We start from the raw sequence: 25651 nt of genomic DNA on the forward strand, positions 1-25651 counted from the left end.
TCAGCCTCCCGAGTAGCTGGGATTACAGGCATGCACCACCACACCCGGCTAATTTTTTATTTTTTAGTAGATACGGAGTTTCTCCATGTTGGTCAGCCTGGTCTTGAACTCCCAACCCCAGATGATCCACCCGCCTTGGCATCCCAAAGTGCTGGGATTATAGCCATGAGCCACTGTACCCGGCCTGATCATCAGTACATTTTCATATTGTCATCTGTTCTTTGAAAGGAAGAGACACTATTTCTTGGATGAAATCAAGAAGTCCACTTTCCAACTGACTGTTGATTTTGGGCCAGGCACAGTGGCTCATGACTGTAATCCCAGCACCTTGGGAAGCCGAGGCGGGAAGGTCACTTGAGCCCAGGAGTTTGAGACCAGCTTAGGCAACATGGTGAAACCCTACATGGTGAAAAAAATATAAAATTTAACCAGGAGTGATGGTGTGCACCTGTAGTCCCAGCTACTCAGGAGGCTGAGTTGGGAGGATTGACTGAGCCTGGGAGGTGGAGGCTGCAGTAAGCTGAGATCATGCCACTGTACTCCAGCATAGGTGACAGAGTGAGACCCTGTCAAAGAAGGGAAGGAAGGAAAAGAAAAGAAAGAAAGAGAGAGACAGTTGATTTTGTGTGGTTTTGCTTTTCCTCCCAGGGCTGCACTGTTATTATTACAAGTGAACTTCTATGCCAAGCTTTAGTAATCTTGGATTACTGGATTTAGTGCCTGAAAGCGAGCTTTAGTTCCCTAGGACATGTTAATTCACCTCATGTATCTCCTATTATGACAAGTGTGACTTTACCCTTTTACCTACAATTGCTATGGCAGCTACACAGGATCTTTCTCAGTGTTCCTATTTCGTGGGAATCTTGAACTACAATTTTCACAAAACATTCACCTAATAGGTGTGAAATATATATTAAATCAATAAAAAGCACACCTATATCAATTTCCACCAAGAACAATCAAAGGAAATAAATGTGAAAGATGCCTTGGGTTTCCTGGGATCTTTTCAAGCACTTGTAAGGATTTGAGTGTGAATTTTTTTTTTTTAATCTAAAGAATAGGTTTGTATTTTTTTTCTTTTGCATCCTTGTGTATCAAATTTTTGTCACATATCTTCACCTTCCTTCTTCAAACATAGTTCTTCCTTAAGGTAGCAGGAGATTTTCATTTTGAATAGCTAATTTATTTATCAGTATTACCTGTAGATAACATATGACAGAGACAAGCTACACATGGAAGGAACAGACCTTTCTGTTCCAAAGTGATTTATATTTATTGAAGCTAACCTGTTTCTGTTGTTATTTACTTTTCTTAAACCTGGCACCAAGCAAAATTCTACTGTTTTTTTTAGTGACTGGTGGGGATAGTCTCTTAATCAGAAACACATAACAAATATAAAATACTGGCAATATGTGTTTCTTGATAAAGTAAGTTAGCAATACGGGAAGATCCAATATTCTATACATAGAATGCAAATTTCAGAACAATTTAATTCAGTTATTCAGAAACTAGTAAACAAAAATATGTTTTCATATTCATACCATGTGACGTACATTTAAAGAATTACTGATTGATAATAAAGGACATGATAACAAATGTGAATCAAACTTCATAACAGTTATATGAGTATTTTTATAAGTATTACCAACTTTATTTTTATAGATTGGATATTAACTATATATGGTACTATTAGATAAATTCAATATTTATAATAAACTTAGCATATATTAGCATATTAGTGTGTGTATATATGCTATATGGCATTGGAAACATATATATATATGCACACATACACATACATATATATGCACACATATATATATACATATATACACATACACACATACATATATATATCTGATATGGTTTGACTGTGATCCCACCCAAATCTCATCTTGAATTGTAGCTCCCATAATTCCCATGTGTTGTGGGAGGGACCCAGTGGGAGAAAATTGAATCATGAGGATGGTTTCCCCCATACTGTTCTTGACATAGTGAATAAGTTTCATGAAAACTAATAGTTTTATAAGGGGAAACCTCTTTTGCTTGCTTCTCATTCTCTCTACCCTGCCACCATGTAAGACATGAGTCGCCTTCTGCCATGATTGTGAGGCCTCCCCAGCCACATGGAACTGTGAGTCCATGAAACCTCTTTTTCTTTATAGATTACCCAGTCTCAGGTATGTCTTTATCAGCAGCATGAAAACAGACTAATAAGGTATCCAATTAAACAAATCTTCATATTTTATATAAAAAGATTACCTTTTTGAGAATTATGCATTTTATCTCTTACCTGCTATTAAAGAGGGTCTCCCACTGTGTTTTTCACATAGTGAGTCTTGGCCTGTGAACATAGTTGTGTTAGTCTGTTTTTGTGTTGCTATAAAGGAATACTGGAGACTGGGTAATTTATAAAGAAAAGAGGTTTAGTTGGATCATGGTTCTGTAGGCTATACAGGAAGCATGGTGCTGGCATCTGCTCAGCTTCTTGTGAGGCGTCAGGAAGCTTTCAATCATGGCAGAAGGCCAGAGGAGAAGCTGGTGAAACGCATGGTGAGAGCGGGAGCAACAGAGAGGAGCTGCCCCACTCTTAAACAACCAGGTCTCACATGAACTCAGAGAGAGAACTCACTCCTTAACAGGGGATGGCGCTAAGCCATTCATGAGAGACATGCCCCCATGATCCAATCACCTTTCAGCAGGCCCCTCCTCCAACTTTGAGGATTACATTTCAACATGAGATTTGGAGCTGGAAAATATCCAAATAATATCAATAGTTAAAATATTTAATTAGCTCTTAACTCTTTGATAATTTTAATCAAGTATACCTATATCAGGGAAGTTTTTAATAGAATTTCTTTGTCTTAAGTACTTAAAAATTATTTTGGGATCTTTTCCTGTAATTCAATGAAGGCTCCAAAAGAACATTTAATATATCCAGCATAATTTTGCAAGATTCTATAACTGGAAAATTAAAAGGAAAAAATTCAGAAGTATTGTCTAGTGATTATGGGAGGAAATAACTCTCGGTAGTATTGAATTCAATAACTTCCTAGCCACCTCTTCAGATTGCTTCAGGGTAAATGTTGACCAGAGGCAGAACCAGATTCTGTGTTGACAAAAATGTTTTCTTAAAAATATAATCCATTGGCTGGGCATGGTGGCTCACGCCTGTAATCTCAGCACTTTGGGAGGCTGAAGTAGGTGGATCACAAGGTCAGGAGTTTAAGACCAAGCTGACCAACATGATGAAACCCCATCTGTACTAAAAATACAAAAATTAGTTGGGCTTGGTGGCACATGCCTGTAATCCCAGCTACTCAGGAGGCTGAGGCAGGAGAATCGCTTGAACCCAGGAGGTGGATGTTGCAGTGAGCTGAGATTGTGCCACTGTATTCCTGCCTGGGTGATGGAGCGAGACTCTGTCTCAAAAAAAAAAAAAAAAAATATATATATATATAGATTTTATATATATATGGATTATATATATGGATTTATATATATATGGATTTTATATATGGATTATATATATGGATTATATATGTAGAGATTATATATGGATTATATATAATTTTTATAAATATTTAAATTTAATATATATTTAAATTTATTTAAAATTATATATATATAAAATATATATTATATATATATATATGAGACGATTTTTATAAAATAGTGTACCCAAATTGGAAACAATAGAGGGACACTTCTACTGGGGTTTTATACATGGTCTTAATACCACTTTCAACCTAATATGGTATTCTGTATACAAAACAGAATGTGAATCCTCAGCCCACAGTTTGTCAAGTCTATGTTCTCCCAGATTTTTCTTTTTAGAAAATGGTATCACCATTTGCTCAGTTGAAAAAATGTAGGTTATGATTCATTACTTTCACCTTCATACTATCTGTATGCTCTAGAGATGTTTCTTTAAAATATGCTATGCCAGATCTTACCATTTCTTACCGTATCTGTAACCATAATGCTAGTTCAACCCACCGTCATCTCTTTCAGGGAATACTGTGATAATATCCAAACACATCTCCCTACTTTTAATCTCTAACAACTATGTTCCATAGAGCATCTAGAATTAATCCTTAACAATAATTTTAACAAATCACCTTTCTTTCCTATACAAGATCTGCCCAATAGCTCCCTATTATAATTAGAACACAATCTAAAATTCTTGTTATGACTTACAAGAACCTATATGATACAGCCTTTCCTGGCTCTCTGGATAGTTCTTACCTTACTCATTACACTACGCCTACCTTTTAAGTTCATTTCTATCTTGGGACCTCTGCACATGCAGTTCCACGCAGCCTGGAATGCCCTTCCATGTCATCCTTGCATGGCTGACTTCTTTAGTACATTCAAGTCTCTCTTCAGAAATAACTTTCCTTAACAACCATTTCCAAAGGTGTGCTAGTGAACTGTCTTTCTGAGAAAAAGAGGAAGCTCTGATTTATAGCTTTTGTCAGTTTCTGTGGTATATAACTACCACCACGATTTCAAGTACCCAGTGGCTTAAAAAACTTGCTTATGAAATTTCTGAATATTTTATAATCAGCTCTCTCGAGCCAGTACATACTGGCTCCAGCATACCACTGATTCTGGAATATTCACTGCCACCCCCTGCCCACCTATTTCTCTTTTTTCCTCTATTATCTACCTACTTAATTTTATTTGCACTGCATGAAAATATCTATGTGTTTCTCCTTTGTGTTTCTTCTCAAAAATAGATATGCCATTTAGAGCAGGGGCTTTGTCTAATTTTCTACTGTATCCTTGATATCCAAAACAATCCCTGGAAAATGGTAGATATTCTGGAATCATGTGCTCAATAAATGAATAAATACATGAGTTAATGTTGCATGCTATCCTTGGTCATCTCAAGAAAGCCAGAGGCTGGAGCTCATGCCTTTTAATTCTTCGTAGCAATGTCTCCTTTTTGTCCACCTCAAATGAGAGAAAATCTGGGAAAAAGTTATCCTATGTTTGAAGGGAGCAGGTGAGGAAAGTTCTAATCCTTCATCTGAATCTTAAGTTATTTCATCTGAAAGCTTTTTTTGTTGTTGTTGTACAGATAAAATCACACCAATTTTTTTAAAAAGTCTTTTTGCACATGGTTAAAATGCTGCTGAGATGTCTTGGTATTTTGATTTTTATCATCTAACCTGGCTTTTCATTACTTAAAATCTACCAATAGTTCACATTTGCTCAATTAAATCTGATGATGATTAGCTTATTACTTCCATAATTATCCTCTCTATAATAGCTACATAGAAAGAGAATCTTCTTAACAAAATAAAGCACAATTTGAAATCATTTTCTGCAGAGCCAACCCCAGTTTGACAATAAGTTTTACTGCCTTTGAATACTTTCTCCTGTAATAAAGCCAAATGGATTTTCCATTATCGCAAACTACTCACATAATACCAGCAGGATAAAATGATGATTCTGAAGACAGAGTAAATAATCAGTGACTCAATGTCCCCATTTAAGTTAAGAAGTAAAACAGTTATGTTTTCCTCCCTCCCTCCTGTGGCCAGTGAATGATCTATTTGATATATTTGGAATTACTTGTAGGTAAGGCAAAGATCCTATGAATATCTGAGATATCCAGCCTTGTTTCATTAAACACCTCCTGTTTGAGTGTTTTTGGCAATTTACTTTACCTTCATGAATTGCCAACTTTGAGACCTAGAGAATTCTGTTCTGAAACATGCTCTTCCGTGACATAAAAATATCCAGCTGTATGGTATGTGCTCATCTTGCCTCAAGACAGTGACCTTTCCAGGGGTATTTGGAATTTGGCTAGTTCTTTGCTATGCTGGATATTTTGAAATTGGCAAGGACGTTAAACTGTTAACTAGATTCCGCCCCTCACTTCTATAAACAATAAACTTAACACAAAATTTTATTCTCAAGGAAATGATCCAACAGTGTTTCCTTGGTTCTGATTTGCTGCTGCATTAATAGCATTATCATTAAAATAATTTCCTCCTTGTTCTAGAAATATATAAGTATAAATCCTTTTATCAACCATTGAAAGTGTGGATTGTTAAACACTGTTATCCAAAGCATTATTTCATGAGAAACAACTGATTTGTGTTTCAATTTGCACATTTTAGAAACAAGCATGTCCATCCTGTACCCCAGTTCTTTGACATATTAAGAGCCGTGTTCCGGAGCCTATAATGAATGATTCACAAAGGAGAGTCACAAGATAAAGCTCTCCATACTTATATCTGCCAAAAAGAGAATTCTGTTTATAAGAGCTCCTCATGGAAACTCAGGGTGAATCCTGCTTCAAACAGAGGATAAGGTTTGTTTCACTACAGGGATTCAGAAGTTGCTACTTCCACATTTACACAAAATAAACTACAGGCAAGTCAGAATTGCAATCCAAGCAGTGACCTCTATCTGAGCCCCCATAAACCAGATAATTCACCTCTGCCCCAAGCAGACTACAGACTTTGGAGATACATGATGCTGACTGCATGCAGATCTTCTCAGAAAATCTACTGGTAGTTTTGACTCTCCTCTCCAGAAAGAAAAAGACTGTAGAAATATAAACAAACTCATCTCTGATATCCTGAAAGATCTGTTTGTTTTGTAGAATTATCTGTTCATGTGACAGTTTTAAAATATTGGCGCTCGAATTAAGGTTTCCTGGTTAAAGGTGGCAAGCTGATGATATTTGTATCTAGTCTGAAGGCATGATGGCAATTTTCTTCCTCCTAACAAGTTTAAAACAAGATTTTACTGTGTCAAAATCTTTCTAGTTAGTAAATACTATTTAAACCGTATGAAGTACTAACAAAGATAATTGCTTCCAAGTAACAGGTGGATAATTCAGTAGTAGACTTATTCACAGGATGATGGGTTTTGAATCTATGTAAAAAGTAGGCATACTCCTTCCTTGCATATGCCTACTCTAGATACACAGAAGCGGTTATATTTTGGCATTGTACCAGCAATTCTCTTTCATGAAAAGTTATCTTATTTCTGGTAAGCAGTGTATTTAGCCAGATTCATTGTTCTTCTCTTATATATAAACATAGAGATGGTTCCCTTTGTTTTTAAAGGAAAGCAGGAAAGTAATTTATGTTTATAGTCTGTAGACAGACATGATATCACTCAACTTATATATAAAGGGGAGATGAGCTAGACTTAACTCCTTCAAGGGGAGTAACCATGTCTCCTTTATAACATATGTGCAATTTCTTCCTCTCTGCTCTCCTACCCACTGGGTGCAATGTATAAGCAAAGGACTGTATATGCAATGAATTTTAATGGATGAATGGATGGTTGTTATTTATTGTGGCCTGCATCTGAGATTTGATCAGCCTTGTTAGTTTGGATTCCATTTCCATGTGATGGGGCTAGAAAGATCTTGCCAATTCAGAAGTCAAATAAAATGAATAAATATCACTTGATAAAGTGGACAAATCCTTCACAAATTAAAGTGAGACTGTTACTGAAGCCAGATGAGCAAACGTTGGATACACATGTGTATAGCAAAAGCCAACTGGAACTTGAAGTTTTGAATGTCTTACAACAAGCTTGACCAGGGTGGTTAAAACAAACTGTCATCCAAAATGACCCATGCCAGATCCAGTTAGCTTTAAATAGATTATGCCTGCCTATAATGTGAAAAAAATTTCACTGGTCAGTTGAAGACGACCTGAATATTATCTGTTTGGTCCATCAGATTGGAAGATTGGTTAGAAGGATGTAAATATCATTGTGTAAATAAAATGATTGATATTTTTCTAATGACAACATTCACTTGGTACTTATTAAGCCACAACACTAAGCTGAAATGCCACAGATCTGAATAATTTTTAACTCAACATGGGAAATTATACAGTACAATTCTCTGAACCCAAATGTAAGAAACATGAGATAAGTCTTTGTCCAACAGTAAAATACTTGAGACACTCCAGTGACAGGGCTTAGGTGGCTTATAGGAAATGAGTCTATTTGTGAGGGGGAAAAAAAAATATTCAGTAGATACCTTAAGTTCCAAAAACACTCAGAATTATTGACAATAAGTGCACCAGTATTTCTGTAGGTCTACTGAACCATCTAATACTGGAAACAAGCTTACTTTGTACATTTTAAGCTAATGGATAACTCTAGAGTTTGTGATTCTGTGTTTCACGTGTAGTCTTGAGAGATTAATACGCTTTTTTTTTTAACAAAACAAAGTGAAAAATCAGAGGAATGATACAGATCAGTGGTTGAAGGAGAAAGATGAAACTGGAGGAGGGAGAGATACATTAGTAACAGAACTTCCTGCAGAGCTTTTCCAAACGATTTACATCCCTGGGCTTTTCCCCTTCTGATTTTGATTCAGAAAATTTTGGATGGGCTTAATGAGAGATATTTTGAGAAAATAATTCTGATATTTTCCCTCCTCCTTCAATTTAAGTAATAACCACTGATCCAGATGATGATAATGATGATGATAATAGTAATAATAAAATAATAAAATCTGATTGATATAAATAATTCTTCTGCCCTTATTTATTCAGATGAATTTGCAATAACACTTTTCAAGTTAGCATATCATAAAATAATATCCCAAGGGATGTAAATACAACTACCTCAAAAATAGATATGGAGATAAAGTATCATATTTAAAGCAATTTTTTGTAATGTACATTAAATTAACTAGTTTCTTTTTAGTACTAACTCTCAGAGCTTTTAATATGCCAATGCATATTGTGATTCTAACAGAGAAATAACAATATACACCAATATTACTTGATCAGAACATATATTTTATTTTCCCTTACCCCCACCAGTATTGTCTTTCAAAATAATGTACATTGTGATAGTTTGGACATGTACTTAACACTGTATATAACTTATATTGATTCAGCACATTTATACTTATGTAAGTAATACAGTGGTTCCTCAGTATCTGAGGGGGATTGGTTTCAGGACCTCTGCAGATCCAAAATCCACAGGTGTTCCAGTCCTTTGTATAAAATAGCCTATTATTTGCACATAACCTGTGCACACATCCTCCTGTATATTTGATATTATCTCTAGATTACTTATAATACCTGATACAATTTAAATGCTATGTAAATAGTTGCTATAGTATTAGTATTTTTGTGTTATCTTTTTTATTGTTGTATTGCTATTTTTTATTTTTTAAAAAATATTTTTAATCCATGGATGCAAAAGTCATGGCTACAGAGGGCTGACTGTACTTGTATAAGAGCACTATACTTATCAGTACGGAATACTTATACAAGCACATACTTACATTGAGTTACGCAGTGTCTTGCTTTCCAGAATTTGAAAATAAGGCCACTGTATTTATACCTTTGTAGTGTGGACAATTTTGTAAGCCCTCAATGATAGTTGTCTTGTGTTTCAGGAAAAGGTTCTAATGTTTGAATGGAAAAAACAGGAGTAGTTTTAGAAATTATTATGTTTTAAATAGTTTGGACAATATGAGGAAAGAGAGTGGTAAGAAAGTGATAGTTGTAACAGAAACAAGCAATTATTAAATGACTGCAAAGTATTGGTCATCCTGAGTTGGTTTCTCTGACATGTGTAGGCAAATTACGTAGCCCATCTCTGGCCACAAGGTAAGACTTTATATTACATATTTGGTTTACTAATTTACTACAGCTTTATCTGAATAGCTGTACATTTCTCTGAATAATTTCACATTTGTAACTGAGATAGAGGAACTTAACCAGAAGAGATGGAGACGACGGTGCTTGTGAGTTAGGTGGAAAGCTAACTGAGAAGCTGAGAGAGGAGGAAGAATGGAAAAATCACCATTTAGTATGAAACATGGAGACAGAGATAGCCCGTGACTTTGACCGGGCCACCTCCGTCATTGTGTAGGACAAAAGTCAGATTGGAATGTAAAGAGGCAGTGGAAACGTCCATGTGACAACTCTGTTCTCTGACTTCTAAAATTCTCTTTTAATTACCTCTGTCAGTGAACATGATTCAGTAAAAGTAATTATGTGGGGATTTTGGCGGAAGGGGCCAACAAAATGTTAGAACCACCGTAATGTGGAGGACAAAGCACTCAGCATTCTGGTTTACTCCGAGGACTGTTTAAAAGTACAAAATGATTGGACTTGGTGGTGCATACCTGTAGTCTCAACTACTCTGGAGACAGAGGTGGGAGGCTTGCTTGAGCACACGAGTGTGCTTCTAGCCTGGACAACATACTCAGACACTGTCTCCAAAAAAAAAAAAAAAATACAACTTTTTAAAATAACAAAATAGACTATATTTTCAGGTAACATTCCATAAGTACTATTCATTAGAAAAAATACGTATGCCAGCCGGGCACGGTGGCTTACGCCTGTAATCCTAGTGCTTTGGGAGGCCAAGGCGGGTAGGATTAGGAGGTCAGGAAATCAAGACCATCCTGGCTAACACGGTGAAACCCCGACTCTACTAAAAATACAAAAAATTAGCCAGGCGTGGTGGCAGGTGACTGTAGTCCCAGCTACTGGGGAGGCTGAGGCAGGATAATGGCGTGAACCCGGGAGGCGGAGCTTACAGTGAGCCAAGATTGCGCCACTGCACTCCAACCACTGGCGACAGAGCAAGACTCCGCATCAAATAAATAAATAAATAAATGTATGCCAAAATATTATGTTCCAAAATGCAGTTTATTACCTTGTTGAAATACTTATTTTACTTTTATGAAGATAGTGGCTCTCATTGTTAGTATTAGCAGTGAACCAAGATTAAAGCAGAACAGAATGACGAGGGAAGAGATAGAACATGGAAGAGGCAGCTTTGGAGAGAGCATTGTGTGACTCGGAGGGTGGTTGGGCCAGGAAGCCCCCTGTATCATTCAATTACTTCATCTATAAAATGCAGATTATAATAGTAGTGAGTTTGTAAGATTATTATGAAAAGTTAAAGTATTAATACCTTTAAAATACTTGGAATAGTTCCTCGCTTGCTCAATAAATGTTAGTTGCTATTTATGCTGTTGTCGTTCAAACTTCTGGTATGGGTGACAGATAAGCTCATAAACAAATATATAAATAACCCAGTTGTATAAAGGGATAATGACACACACACACACACATATTAAGCTAATGGGACAAAAAGTGAAGGATGTTGGTGCTAATTTTGCAAAAGTGATCTGGTCAGGGAAGTCTGTGTGCATGGATGGCATGTGCATGAAGATCTCAGTGATGTGCAAGAGCCAGCTTTGTGAAGATGAGGGAAGAGCATTTCACGGAGGGAGCAGTGCATACAAAGGCTAGCGATGCAAAAGGGTACAGAATGTTCCTTAGAAAGAATGGCCAAAATGCAAAAGTGAGAATAAAGATAAGATCAAGAAAATGTCTATCTTTATATTGACACCAAAAATCTCAAATGACGTAGGCAGAATTATTTTAATATGCCTCATATTGAAACTTGCCAAATATTAACACTTGTCAATAAATATTTATGTACCCATGGAGTGAAATTTAAATGGAAGAAAGAACGTAGCTCTTCCTCTCAATGTGTTTACTATTTTTATATTTAGGTGGTATTCTAATGTGCCCTTGCATAATAGTTGGTAAAGATATTGAATAGTAATGTCAACAGGAAATAAAATATGGAAGAGTTTTAAATTAATATGTTAGCTACCCATGAGAATGGGTAAAATTATTTTTATTGTAATCTTGATAAAAAGAGAACAATGAAGTTAGCCAAGCTATGCAGGATTAAAGCATCTGGGGTACTAGTCACTCATAAGCCCATGTAAGCAGCTCATACTTTTGTGACATCATTAGGTACAAACGAATAAGGTATTTACTAGTGCACAGTCTGTTATATTCTGGACAGATTCCACCTAAATTTGTGCTTATGCAGCATAAAGTCCAATTGAGTTCCTTACACTCAGATATATGGGGGCCAAGTACACAGCAATAAAATATTCTTGTTTTTTAAAAGTAGATTTGAGGTTTGAATCCACTGGATTTGTTTTCTATACTCGTCAAGTTAACTATTTTACAATACAAAATATAACTGAGTTTGATTCGTACAGAATAGTCCATAAATAATAAATAAACCATGACTTTTAGAAATATTTTGGAAAGGAAACATGACAATAATGAACATACTCATCTGTAGGGTAGTTTAAGAAATCTATTCTACGAGGAGCAGGTTTGTAATTACTTAGAAATACAAATGTTAAGTCAGAATAAAAATGTCTCAGCATTTTAATTTGGAAATGGCATATGTGTGAGTTCTTTCTTGTTTTTATAAATAACTAGCTATTATGATGGTTTCAGGATACAGTTGTGTAATAATTGCATGTCTATTATGATTGAAAGCATGAGTAAAATAAAATGTATGTAATAGCACTCCCTCCAATAATAATTGCCCACTCTGTCATATCTGTTTGCTTGTGTAGCACAAAAAGCAAGAACAAAAATAGGCTCCACAAATCACTCATACTAAAAAAAAAATCTGAAATTAAATACTGCTATAATACTCTCATATTTTTTATAAATTAGAGCAAACATTTTATATATGCTTGCTTTACCTATTAGCTAGTATATGATTAACATCTTACCAAATCTTTAAGTTACCAATCAATAAATCTTATTGAATATTACCCTTTAAGTCTGAGATACAAAGAATTTGAGGAAATAACTCTTGACTTCAAGAAGTTTATTAAAGATACAATTTTAGTTTTCAATATTACATGAATGCTTTTTAAGTAAGCAGACTGTGACGCTGAGCTAATTAAAAAGTAATTATCATTACTGAGTGCTTAGAAACTATAGCAACAAGTGGCTTAGAATTGGAAGGAAAACTGTCCGTACACAATACATGCATGGACATAAATTTACATTATCAGAACATTACTGATATTTATATCTGAAGTCCTAAGTCATAAAATATGGGTATTTGGACTCTGTTAAAAATATCTCCCTTCTATTTTGATGATTAAAGAAATGTAGCCATCAATCTTGTTTAGTTTTTAAAGGCATATAAAGAAAAGAAATGCATGTAATAATGTAGTCCAAATAAGTTCAATTCTATGAAACAACACTGATGTTTTCTAATGAGGAAAATTCTACCCATTATGTTTTTGGAATCTGAAAAAAAAATGATGAATTTCCTTTCCTATAGACTTGCCATGTGGGAAATGTTCTAACTTTATATTGCAGAAGTGAAACCTTCATGACTTCACAAAAAGAAATGTGCAATACTGAGTGAATTACAATAAACTGAAAATTTCCCTGTGCTCTTTCCTTTATCCTTGAGTAGAATGAAATCTACCATCTAACAGATTCCTGCTGTGACTTTTTATATTGGTATGGAGAGCCGATTCTTAGGGTGTTCCTTGCCAAGATGGAGTAATGGTTCTAAAACCTAATAGAAGACTCCTGATTTAAAAGAATTTATAATGTATAAATATGAAAAAAGAGAGTACTCACTCAAAACCAATACTCCATGTGTAGAGTTAAAAGTGGAAACATACTCTAATTACAGTGGGGCTGAGAGAGAGCAGGAATTACAAGAATGGAACTGAGTAAGTCTTTGGATAAACTTCCTGAAATGTATGGATTTTAGCTACCTTTTTAAAAAAAGGAAGCTACTCAAGTGCATGTGAGACTTAGATTCACTACATCTTGGGCCAAGAAAAAACTTTAAAGGTATGGATGTAGCAGTGGGGCAAGCGTTTTGCATAAAGAATAGCAAACTGATGAGAATTGCTGCTATGAGGCATTGTAGAGGAGACAAATAGGAATTAATTTGGAGATCTCTCTAAGAGTGTGAATATTTGTAACAATAGCAAAAGTTTAGTTCTTCGACATGTGGAGCATGTTCATATGTATCGCCTGATGTGATACACAGAATCTTCTGAGACAGATGTATGACTACCATTTCATTGTAGAGATGAAAGCACCAACATGCTTCCCTCTTCTGCAAAATGAAAATAATATAGTACCTATCTCCCTGAGCTGCTGTAAAAATTAAATTAGATTATGCATGTGAACAACTTATCAGAGTGCTTGGCACATTTCAGGTGTTCAACGAATACTTCTGATACTAAAAAGAAAAATAAAGGATGTTAAACATACCATTCTATGAATACATAGCTATAAAGTAACAAGACTGTATTAAAGCTTTCAGACTCCACATTGATTTTTTTCTCATATACTGTATAGTGCTTTTTGTTTGTTTGTTTTTTGTTTTTTTGAGACAGAGTCTCACTCTGTCGCCCAGGCTGGAGGGCAGTGGCGCGATCTTGGCTCACTGCAAGCTCCGCCTCCCGGGTTCAGGCCACTCTCTTGCCTCAGCCTCCCGAGTAGCTGGGACTACAGGCGCCTGCCACCACGCCCGGCTAATTTTTGTATTTTTAGTAGAGACGGGGTTTCACCATGTTGGCCAGGATGGTCTCCATCTCTTGACCGTGTGATCTGCCCGCCTTGGCCTCCCAAAGTGCTAGGATTACAGGCGTGAGCCACTGCGCCCGGCCATAGCTATTTTTTATATAAAAGATGCAGGGGTTAGGAAATGATTTTCAATTATAGCTAACATAAATTTCTCAGTAAATTAGGTTAAAAGAGTACCCTCTTATTACATTATCTCAAGTTAATCTCTATTACAAGATCTTCCAAAGGGAAAAAGTATCATCTTTTTGAATTCTGGAGAAATCCAGCCAATTCAGTCTTCTCAGCCAAGATGGAAGCCCTCCCTCTGCCTTTGAATTCAGTGGAGTCTCAGATCCGCAAGTATGATCTACTACCATGGCATCTGTGGGAAAGAGGTGCTGGTTCCTTGGTGGTCATAGTCTGCGCTGATTCCTCCGCTCTATCTGCATCCCTGTCTAATGCGATGGCGTTTCCATCTCCAGTTACTGATCGTGGGGCCTCTCCAGGACTACAGGCTCTTCGTCAGCGGCTGCCAAGCTCCTCTTAGGGAAGCCGGGGAACTTCTGAATGCCCCAGTATACCCTGCTGGAGGCACAAGAATGCTCTTGGAAGCTTTGTCTGGACATGCTTTAATACCGTCCATTTCTACTGTTGCCATACCAAGCTGCTACTGGTCACCACTGTAAATCTTTCTGCTGTTTTTTATAACCACAGAGTATAGCGCAATTTTTGTCTGCTTTCATGCACCTAAAACTATTGTGGTTTTTGCCTTTCCCGGTCTCATTAGCTGAAACAAAGAGTTGATAAAGACATAGGCCCTTTCTCAAGAAACAAAATGTTGTCTTTCTTCTTTCTGCAGTGAAACAGAACGTAAAGTCCAGAAATAAACGTGTAATTAAATAATTGTGTTTTTTCTTGACAAAGATACTAACACAATTTAATAGGGAAATGGCAGCGTTCTCAATAAATCATGTGAAACTAGATACTAATTCACTCAATAAACAAGGGTTAATTTGAGATGTAGCATAGGTCTGAACATAAAAGTTTCTAGGAGAAAATGTTGGTGACTGTTTTTCAGGCTGTGGGATGAGCAAATATTTCTTACACTGAACACAAAAAGCACTAACCACAAAAAATACACAAAAATATTTTTTAATCAAAATTAAAATAATTTGCTCATGAACACCAGTAAGACGATGAAAAAGCAAGCTGCATGCTGCTAAAAAAAATTGACAGCACGTGTATTGATAAAATGTGTCCATCATATATAATACAGTTCACAACTGAATAATAAAAAGGAAAACAACCCGATAAACCTGAAAATAATTTTGAAGAGACACTTCACTCAAGAGGAAATGCACAAATAACAGGAATTCTCAATAGCCTTACTCATCAGTGAAATGCAAATTAAAATCACAATGAGACACTGCTACATATGCAACAGAGTACGTAAAATTATAGAGACTGATAGTGCCAAATGTTTCTATGAATGTGAAACAGTGGGGATTCTCATTCAATACTGGTATGTGCATAACAGAAATAACTTCTTTGGAAAATATTTTCTGGGTTTCTTATGTAGTAAAACTTAGACCTCTACTGTGACTCAGCAATTTTTATTCCTAGGAACATATCCATGATCAATGAAAATAAATACTCACAAAAATTCTTACACAAAAATGTTCCAGGCATTTTACTCCTAATAGCCAAATCTGCAGTAAAGCAAATGTTAGTAAACAGAGGAATGGATAAGAAAAATGTGATACATGCATACAATGGAGTATTACTTAGCAATAAATTATAAATACAACAACATGGATGGATCACACAAAAAATTATGCTGAGTAAACAAAGTCAGATTCTACATATTATAGTATGATTCCATTATAGGAAATTGAAGAATAGGAAGACTGATCTCTATGTTGACAATAAGGAGAACAGTGTTCTCTGAGTGTCAAAACCTTGTTTGTAAAAGGCACAAAGTAACCGTCTAGAATAATAGGAATGTTGGCTATCTTTATTGGGCATAGGACAAAATTGTGTAGACTTGTCAAAGCTGTTCAGGCTCACATTTGATATTTGTGCATTTCATTTCATATTTCAATAAAATAATGTAGAAATTTCTTGAATTGGAAAAAAAAATTGTGAGTCTGGGTAGCCATAAAGTAGATGTCTTTTAAGTAAACCTGGGTGATATTCAGTGATTTATTTAATTGCCAAACTTTTAATTGAAAGAGTATTATGAAATTTTCTTGACATTTATGCCCCAAAGTTGATTTATGATTTTTGAAGTTTGTGTATGTAAAAGGCGACTTAGACCTTTTGTATATAACACAAACTTATAGATAAGAATAAATAATTGGAAGTGATACAATGATTGGAGAGAAGCAATTATATTAATTCAAAAAACAGTATTTAGAACTAAACCTTTATTTATTTATTATTTGATATCCAGGGTTCTCTTCTCCTAGAAGGGCTGTATCACAAAGTGGGCACTCATTTTTCAAAAATGCCCTTGAGAATATTCTCATATTACATAATACATGTAGATAAATAAAATTTTTAAAACGCCTGGGAATATATAGTGCTTAGGTATGTAAAGACCATTTGGATATAGTTCTCTGTATTGAAAACCAAGCAATTTATTTTTTCTCAGTATCATTGGGTGACCAGTCATGCGATAGGAGTTCAAGAATACTGTAGTAAGCATGATATTAAGATAGAATGTAAGTTCAATTTATTAATAACAGTGGAATTTGTTCAGATTCTTCAATTGCAACAACTCAAATAACATACAAAATAAAATATTTTGGTTAGTGCAACTGTAAGTTTCAAGGCCAGTGAAGTTTCAGGAAATGGGTAAACTTAAATGATACTATTGACCTAAAGTCAGTCGTCTCTCCACTTTCCCTTTTTCCCTCCCATCTCCTAGCGCAGTTCATCTTACTCGTGCGTTATTTTGGGTTTGGATTTTCTGTTTTAATCAGATTTTACTTCCAGAGGCCAGGCACAGTGGCTCATGCCTGTAATCCCAGCACTTTGGGAGGTTGAGGCGGGTGAATCATCTGAGGTCAGGAGTTCGCCAGCAGCCTGGCCAACATGGTGAAACCCCATCTCTACTGAAAAAAAAAAATACAAAAATTAGCTGGGCATAGTGGTGGGCGCCTGTAATCCCAGCTACTCGGGAGGCTGGAGCAGAGAATCACTTGAACTTGGGACGCGGAGGTTGCAGTGAGCCAAGATCGGGCCACTGCACTGCAGCCTGGGCGACAGAGCAAGACTCCGTCTCAAAAGAAAAGGAAAAAAAGATTTTACTTCTAGAGAGATGAGAGGTAAAAGAAGGGAGTTTCACATTTTTAGATTTGATAATCCAGGAAGAGAGAGAAAACTTCTCTCTCCTTCCTTACGCAAAGATCCTATAGGCGGATTGTAATTGTCCTGGATTGAGTCATATGACCATCTCAGAATTAATAAATTTGGCCAGATAGGTGAAGTCATATAATTGATAGAGCTTGTGTCACATGTTAACCACATGAAGGAGAGACAGACTTGGGAGGAGAAGGTGGAATGGGAGTTGGGCACTTGAGTAGTGATTGGTAGCTGCTCCAGGACCACATATAATGAAGAGAAGTCAGTTAACCTAGGTCATAAAGGAAATATTATCAGAATAATTGAACTAGGGATGCTAGGTAGATCAGAATAGCAGATATATGCAACAAAATTCTGTAAAAAGTATTCTGTGTCTGAGTCCAGCAAGTTGACAACAGCTGTGTCAGTAATATGAAGGGGGGATTTAGTAGAAAAGTTATTAACTAGTAATAGGGATTATATTCTAAGAGGGCCACAGTCTACAGAATGCAGGAGTAGTAGATGTAAAGAAGAACTATTACCTCCAGTGTTGAGGTAGAGCATCTAAAGGAACCAAGTTGGAAAAGGACACTGTGCTTCTCAAAGCTGAGATTCAGAGTTCATTGCAAAGGGTATGATTGTGGCTGGCCCTCTAGATGGTGGAAATGTTTATTGAGTTGTTTAGGCTAGGAATGGCAGTAAGAAATTCCACACTAGTGTACCTGAGGTACTTTTGGCCTACTGGGAACATTAATGAAGCTTATCACCATGCTGCTGGTGAAACTCACCAGGACTCATTCTTCTGGGCAATTGGCAAAACTCACTGGGAAGCTTCCAAGCAGGATGCTAGAAAAACTTAGCTGTAAACCTCCGAGTCTCCTGCACACCTCCACGCACTGGCAAGGGCACAGCACCTCAGGTGTAAGAAAGCAAGTACCAGACCAGGAAGAGAAGCCCCTTCATTCTGCAGTGTCCCTCCAATAAATACTCTTACTGGTCTAACATTGTGACAACTGATAGAGAAGATATGTTTACAAGGTCCAGCGTCAGTTGCACAAAAGTGAACAAAGAAGAGTAGATTTGGAGCTAAGAGACAATAAGTTGATAACTGACACATGCCATTTTTACCTGATCAATCTATATTTTTCTGGTCAAGCAATATAGAAAGATGAATCATGCCTGAAAAACAATTTATTGATTTGCCCTAACACCTCACTTGCATAGACCAAAAAATACTCAAATCCTATGAAATACTGCCACCATTACTAACTCTACTTCTAATATAACAGCTGCCATTTTTAATACATGCCAATTCTTGTGCCAGATGCTTTACATTCACTACCTCATTTAATACTCAAAACAGCTTTATGAGCTGATACATGTATTAACCCCATATTAGTAAACTCAGATATGAAGGGCTTAAGGTTGGAAGAGTAAAAGAACTGAGATTCCAATCCAGGACTATCCATACACCACACATTCTCACCAAGTAGGTAACTCTCCATGAAAGCCCCCAGATTGCTTGTTGGCATGGAATCAAAAAAATGGAATACGATGAGCTAAATGTTAAATAACATCAGATGAAGAAAGCTTGGGCAGTTATTTCATCCCATATGTAACGAATGGTCTTGCAGGAATAGTACTGACCACAACGTGTCAAGAGTTACAAAATTAATTGCCTATAGTAGACAGGCGGATAATGCTTCACAGTGAAGTAATACTGTAATAAATTGTCAGGCATTCATGGAGACTGGAGAGTGCATGCCATGTGGAATGGGGCTATTGCTCCTCAGTCGCACTGATGACCACACTAGAAAATAAAACCATATCATCCTGATTTTTCAGGAAAAGGAAAAAAAAAACAGAATGTTTATGTGAAATCTCCTATTTAAAAAGAATATTGTCAATGAATTAAAATATTTTAAAAGGCACTGTGAGAACCAAAAAATACGTCAGCAGTGCCCTGTGGTTAACCAGTTTGATATCTGCGTCCTGTAGTTATCTCAGAATAGACACACCTCTTGTCACTGGGACAAGTTGAAGGTGCCCTGCCCTCTTGATAACGATTGGATGGACACTGCCAGGGTTTGCTTCTGTGATTACTACTCTTAAATCCAATCTACCTCCACTGCCATGTTCTTTTGATCTGATAATACATCCCATCTGGAAATAGAGAACTCAGGCAGGCCTGGAAAGTATTTAGCCTTTTAGTGATTTTTCAAAACTTTGGACTACTTCATTATATACTACTCTATCAGCTAAGCTTCATTATTTTATTATTAAAAACTTTGTTAAAAACCAGATGAACATCTATCAAAAATTTTAAACATTTTGTAACTTTATTTATTATCTTTCCTTGTTTTACTAAAGTATTTTAAAATGAATTCCAGACGTTGTGGCATTTAAATCTCCCATATTTCAGCATATATCTCTAAAAAAATTTTTTTAAATCAAACTTATTGCCCCAGTGCCATTAGCCAATCTATTAAAGTTAACAGTATTTCATCTATCCCACAATGTTTCATATTCTGGTTTTTTTTTTCTCTGCTTCCTTGTGGTATTTACTGCATTCCCTTTCCCTCATATTTCCTGTTAATGGATATTAGCTCTAGAAACTTTTGTGGGTTCATGTTTTAGTAAGAATACTTCGCGGAGGCACTGGGTGGAGTTTAGCTTTTTGAAATCAATCCTCTTGCTCTCATCTCCTGGTTTGTGGCACTGCAGTTCAGGGTACTCCCCCATTTAACAACAGCCATTTTAGTTTCTTCCAGTTCTGAGAGTGTCTTCTTTGAAATCACAAGCAGATAAAGAAAACTCACAGCGGGCTGTTTGTCTTTGATCTTTCCTTCTTTCCAGCTGTGACCATCAGTCATCCATTGTTTTTTCAGTCCCTGTCTAGGACCTACTCTCATCCTCCCTTCTGAAAGTTTTCAAAAATTATCTTTCTGCATGCCCAAACAACAGTGCCTTCAGAGCATATGTAACACAGATACACATCAAGAAGGGAATCGAATTTGAAAAAACTGCTTCCCTTAAAACAAATCACCATGGGTCCATCTGCTTTATCTACAGTCACTTCTGTTTTGACATTTGCCAGTGTGCAGGGAGACACTGGGCTAGGGTCCTTTCTTCTTCCTTCATCCAAATGCCCTTTGAGAGAATAGTCTGGGAGATTGATGTGTTTTAATAGCTGGGTTGTTATCAGTAGATAAATATTCATTGATATTCAAGTTTACAATGAGAGTAACTAATATCAATTACCATGGAGAAGGGTAATTCCAACCATTTCTTCTGAGACCACCTTATTTCTCTTGTATTAGGTCAAGAAAACATTCTTCTTGCCTTGTCTTAAGTTACATTACGATAATGTGCTGCCATTAACTGTCAAAGAAGAGAACCAAGTATTTTTTTGTTCCCTTTAATTCTTAGGATTCCCCTTAGGTGGGCTTAGTCTTAATCTACCCCTTCAAATTTATTGTTCAGAGGAAACCAAGAAACAAACATCAGATTATGTTCAACCTGAGAATTAGTATTCAACTGCTTTGGAGAATGAGATTTTTAGACCATTACCACAAATAGATAAGCATATGTGATTTTTCCCCTAATCTGAATTACACATCTTTTGATTCCTGAATTGCTAGTTTGAACACCATTCTAAACCCTGTGTTTAATAAGAGTCTTCATTCTTTCTCTATTGTCTTCTCTTTGGAGTATTGTCCTTTCTGCTAATCTACGTGCATAGCCTGAGGAACGTACAGAAACTGTGGAAGGAATATTGAGAAAAATATGACACTCTATAGCAGTCAGAATGACTGCCATAACAAAATACCAGACTTGGTGGCTTCACAAACCAAAAAATATTACTCTCAGTTCTGGAGGCTGGAAGATCAAGGTGTTTGAAGGTTTGGTTTCTCCCAAGTCCTCTCTCCTTGGCTTGCAGACAGCCAACTTCTCACTGTAGCCTCACATGGCCTTTTTCTCTGTACTCGAATTACTCTGGTCTATCTCTTCTTATAAGGACACTAGTGATACTGGGTTAGAGCCCTACCTTTATTACCTCATATATTCTTATTGACCTCTTCAAAGGTTGTATATTCAAACATAGCCACCTAGGGGGTTAGAGCATCAACATATTAATTTAAGGGAACACAATTCAGTTCATAACATGCCTTGAGTACTTTTTCTCATCTACAAATTTTTATACAAAATAAACCATCTAACCATCTACACCATATTAGCTCCACATTTTGAATAGGCATGACAAAATCTGAATGTCTGTTTTTTAGCAGACTTGGATAGGAGCCCGTCTTATTTGCAACTGAATCATATTTATGTTTGATTATTGCTAACTTGGTGGAAATACTTCAGCGATTTATCCTGAAAGATATAATGTATTTTTGTGTATGTGTGTGTGTCTATGTGTGTGTGTGTGTGTGTGTGTGTTTTCTGGTTTTGATGGCTCAGTAAAGTTATCTACTCTCCTAGCCTGACTTCCTCACAAAGAATGAGCAATATGGATATTATTTAAAGACCTGTCTTTATGTCTGAAAATCTATTCTTTTCGTTCTTTTAGGTTAAGGTTATTAAAAGGACACTACTCTGAAGGATAGAGCATTTTTAGTCACTTGCCTCTGTGTGTAAATTTTGAATCCTTTCCTTAGTGCATATATGATGAGTTAGAAAAAGTGATTAGTCATCTTCATAGTTCCTTGAGATTCTATAAAAGGGGAGGGTTTGGATATAACCAAGAAATTAAATCAGAGAGAGAGGGTGAGGGGATTGGTAATAACAGCAATAAAATTGGACAGTGTCTGGTATATAAAAGTCTGAATGAAAAATGAGTGACTCATTGATTGAATTTTATAAAAATTATATCCATTCTCTAAGTAATTCCTAATTTAACAAGTGGGCTACAAGACTATTTTTGAAAATAACTTTTTTAGATGTTGTAATGTTAATACAGACTATGTATAATTCAAGTTTTTTTTCTCTTTCATTACTAGTTCTATAAAAATCAGTATATTGTTTAGGGTCAAATTTGTATGATTTTTTAAAAAAAATCTCTCTTCTTAAAAAAGAAGGCTCACATTCTTAAGTTCTGGTGATTGGCTCCAAATTCTCAACCTATGGCAAGCTTAATCTTAAACTGTCTTCTGTCTACCACGAGTTAAGACAATTAGCAACCATTTAGAGTAATGAAATTAGACAGTACTCAGGATAAATGGATGTCTTTGGTTTGCGTGACAAGCTGTGACTTAGTGATGAGCGTGAAAGTTTATGTGCCAGACAGAGGGGATTGTCACCTTGATTTTTTTTTTTTTCTTTTTTGAAGTCTGTCCCAGGCCAGTTCAACTGTTAAATTTCAATTAAACTAAATTTGGTCAGGGAAAAAAAAAAAAAGAAAGATTGGAAATGTAAGTATATTTCTTTTATCTAGCCTGAGCTGTTGGCAAAGCAAACTGGCTTTTCCATACTTGGCATTTATTAATAATATTTTGAATACCATTGCGCTTTTTAAGCTGAGTGTGGTGGAATTCTCTTGTGGGATTATTAAATGAGTCGATTTGCATTCTAATGAGAACAAATGTTTGGGATTGCATTGTTAAAATGCTAAAACGGTGTGTGTATAATTATTTTGCAGCTTAGATTCGCAGAACTCATTTCCCCAAACTCCTTTTTTTAAATAACTAAAGAGTCAGAGCCTACTGACGGCTGGAGGGGAGGTGATTAGGGTAATTTAAACTGTTCACAAATGACTTTGCCACGGAATGAAAGCATTTCTTTGGCTTTGCTCAGCTCCTTTCATTATCTTTAAGCGGCCGCAGTGTTGAGTCCCATAAGAAGTCTCACCAAGCTCTCTTTCCTTGTACAGTTTCTCATTTGTATTGATTAATCATTTTGTAATTCCATTCTAGGTTGACTTGCTCATCTTTAAGGCATTTGCTGCTTTTTCTTTGCTTGTCTATCCTGTAACCGTTATGTGTCTGTTCTAATACCTTAGCTTTATCACTGCAAGTCAAGCTTTAAAACATTAATCCTTTCATGCTTTAATTTCATATTCTATTACCAGAATGAATGCAAATACTTTCTTTTTCTCCTTTTTAATCATCTTTACTACAGCTTTTGCATATGGGCCAATAGTAAACTAAGCTTTTATTATTTACAGTATAACTTTGTTTTTTAAAACAGTTTTTCAACTCTTTTCTTCATAAATTCTGTTGACAAAATTCAAATGTTTACTGAAAAAAATCTGTAGTCTTAGAGTTAATTTGTTGTTGCTAATTTTTAATAGAATACATATATATTGTAAGTGGAGATTATTATGGCACTAGTGGTAACAGTAGAAATGTTTCATTATTATAATTTCGAGTATTTGGATTGTTGGCCTTGGCCTGAAGAGTTGATTGTGATGGCAAAGTTTTGGAAAGATGATTATTTTCGATTTCTTGCACATAGAGCTTGAAGTTGGAAAGAGAAACTAGAGGATTATGGTCTATCCTACTCTTTTTTTGTAGAAAATGGCTGAATTCTCGAAAAATTAAGTGATTTTTCCCTATGGACAGCAAATAATTCTTTCATGCAAGTTTATTTCAAAAAAGTGAATTAAAACAGAATTGTGTTTATATTTTGATGACCAGTACTTTATTAGGCTAAATGATGCTTTATGTTTATTCCATAAGGTAAATATTTGCATATGTGTTATATGTAATACAAATATAGTTGTTTGGAAATATAAAAAATGGGCATTGCTTTGAAAAATGCAGAAGTGTGAAAATTATGCAGTAAAACGGAATTTTATGATAGTCGCTAATACAGTGGAAACAGGTGGCTTCAGTTAAAATGAATGTTAAAATTTGATAATATTCAAATATAAGGAAAAAGCCAATTAATTAATGTGCTGATGGTTATTCTCTGCTTGAGACATTAATTAAAAGCTCGTGATAATTGGTGTGAAGACTTTTCATAATTTAAAAATTGGTGCTTTTGTTCCAAGTCCAGTTTTGATGGTTTCAAGAACTTAAAAGTTTTATGAATATGGCATATTTAAAAATACTACTATAGTTACAAAAATAGAAAAGCTTAAATTCTCTTATAACCTTAATTTCCTTCTTGGTAGAGCTTCATACTGAGAGATCAGTTAGGATTCATTTGGTTGCAGCTGGTAACTAGAAACATGACTCAGACCAGTTTAAATAGGGAAGTGGATTTTTTTTTTTTTTTTTTTTAAGCACAAATAGATAAAAGCCCGGAGGTGGGACCAGTTTAAAATATGCATATCTAGGTCGGTGATCCCATCCCAAGACAGCTTCCTTCCTTGGATCACATGGAAAGAAAAATCGGTAACTATTGGGAAAAAACAGAGAAATGGATGCTTGCAAAGAAGTCTAACTCTATGGAATTATCAGTAGAAGTTTTCAGGTTGTAATATGCTACCCAAATTATCATAATAAACATAGAGACAAAAATAGGGGGCTCTACTTACTTTATTTCTCACTCTCATATTTCCCCATGTGCTGTCATTATGGGATTCATAGGATGGACTGATGAAGGAAAGAGGGCCTGATAAAATGAATTCAAATGAAATAAATTATTCCATAATCATTTTATTTTCAGGCTTGAGATTCAAGGCAGATATACGTATCACAAACAATATCTCCTCTTGTGTACAGTAAAATTACCAACTTTGTTCTCTACAACTTTGAATCCTTTAATCTTCCTGTGGATGAACAGCTCCCCTCTTCTGCCCCCTAAAGCCTTAGTCTGTCATGACCTTTCATACCTGTTTTGTCTTTAGAAACAGCTTTGTAAATGTCACAAGCTTAGGATTCTTTTTAGAGGCTTTGGGTCTCAGCTCTATAACCACCGAGTAATCAGATTCGGGTTGGTTGTGGTTCATGATATTTATTGACTGCTAGTTT

This window comes from Gorilla gorilla, chromosome 4 (assembly GCF_029281585.2).
Source record: "Gorilla gorilla gorilla isolate KB3781 chromosome 4, NHGRI_mGorGor1-v2.1_pri, whole genome shotgun sequence".
NCBI classification, from domain to species: Eukaryota; Metazoa; Chordata; class Mammalia; order Primates; family Hominidae; genus Gorilla; species Gorilla gorilla.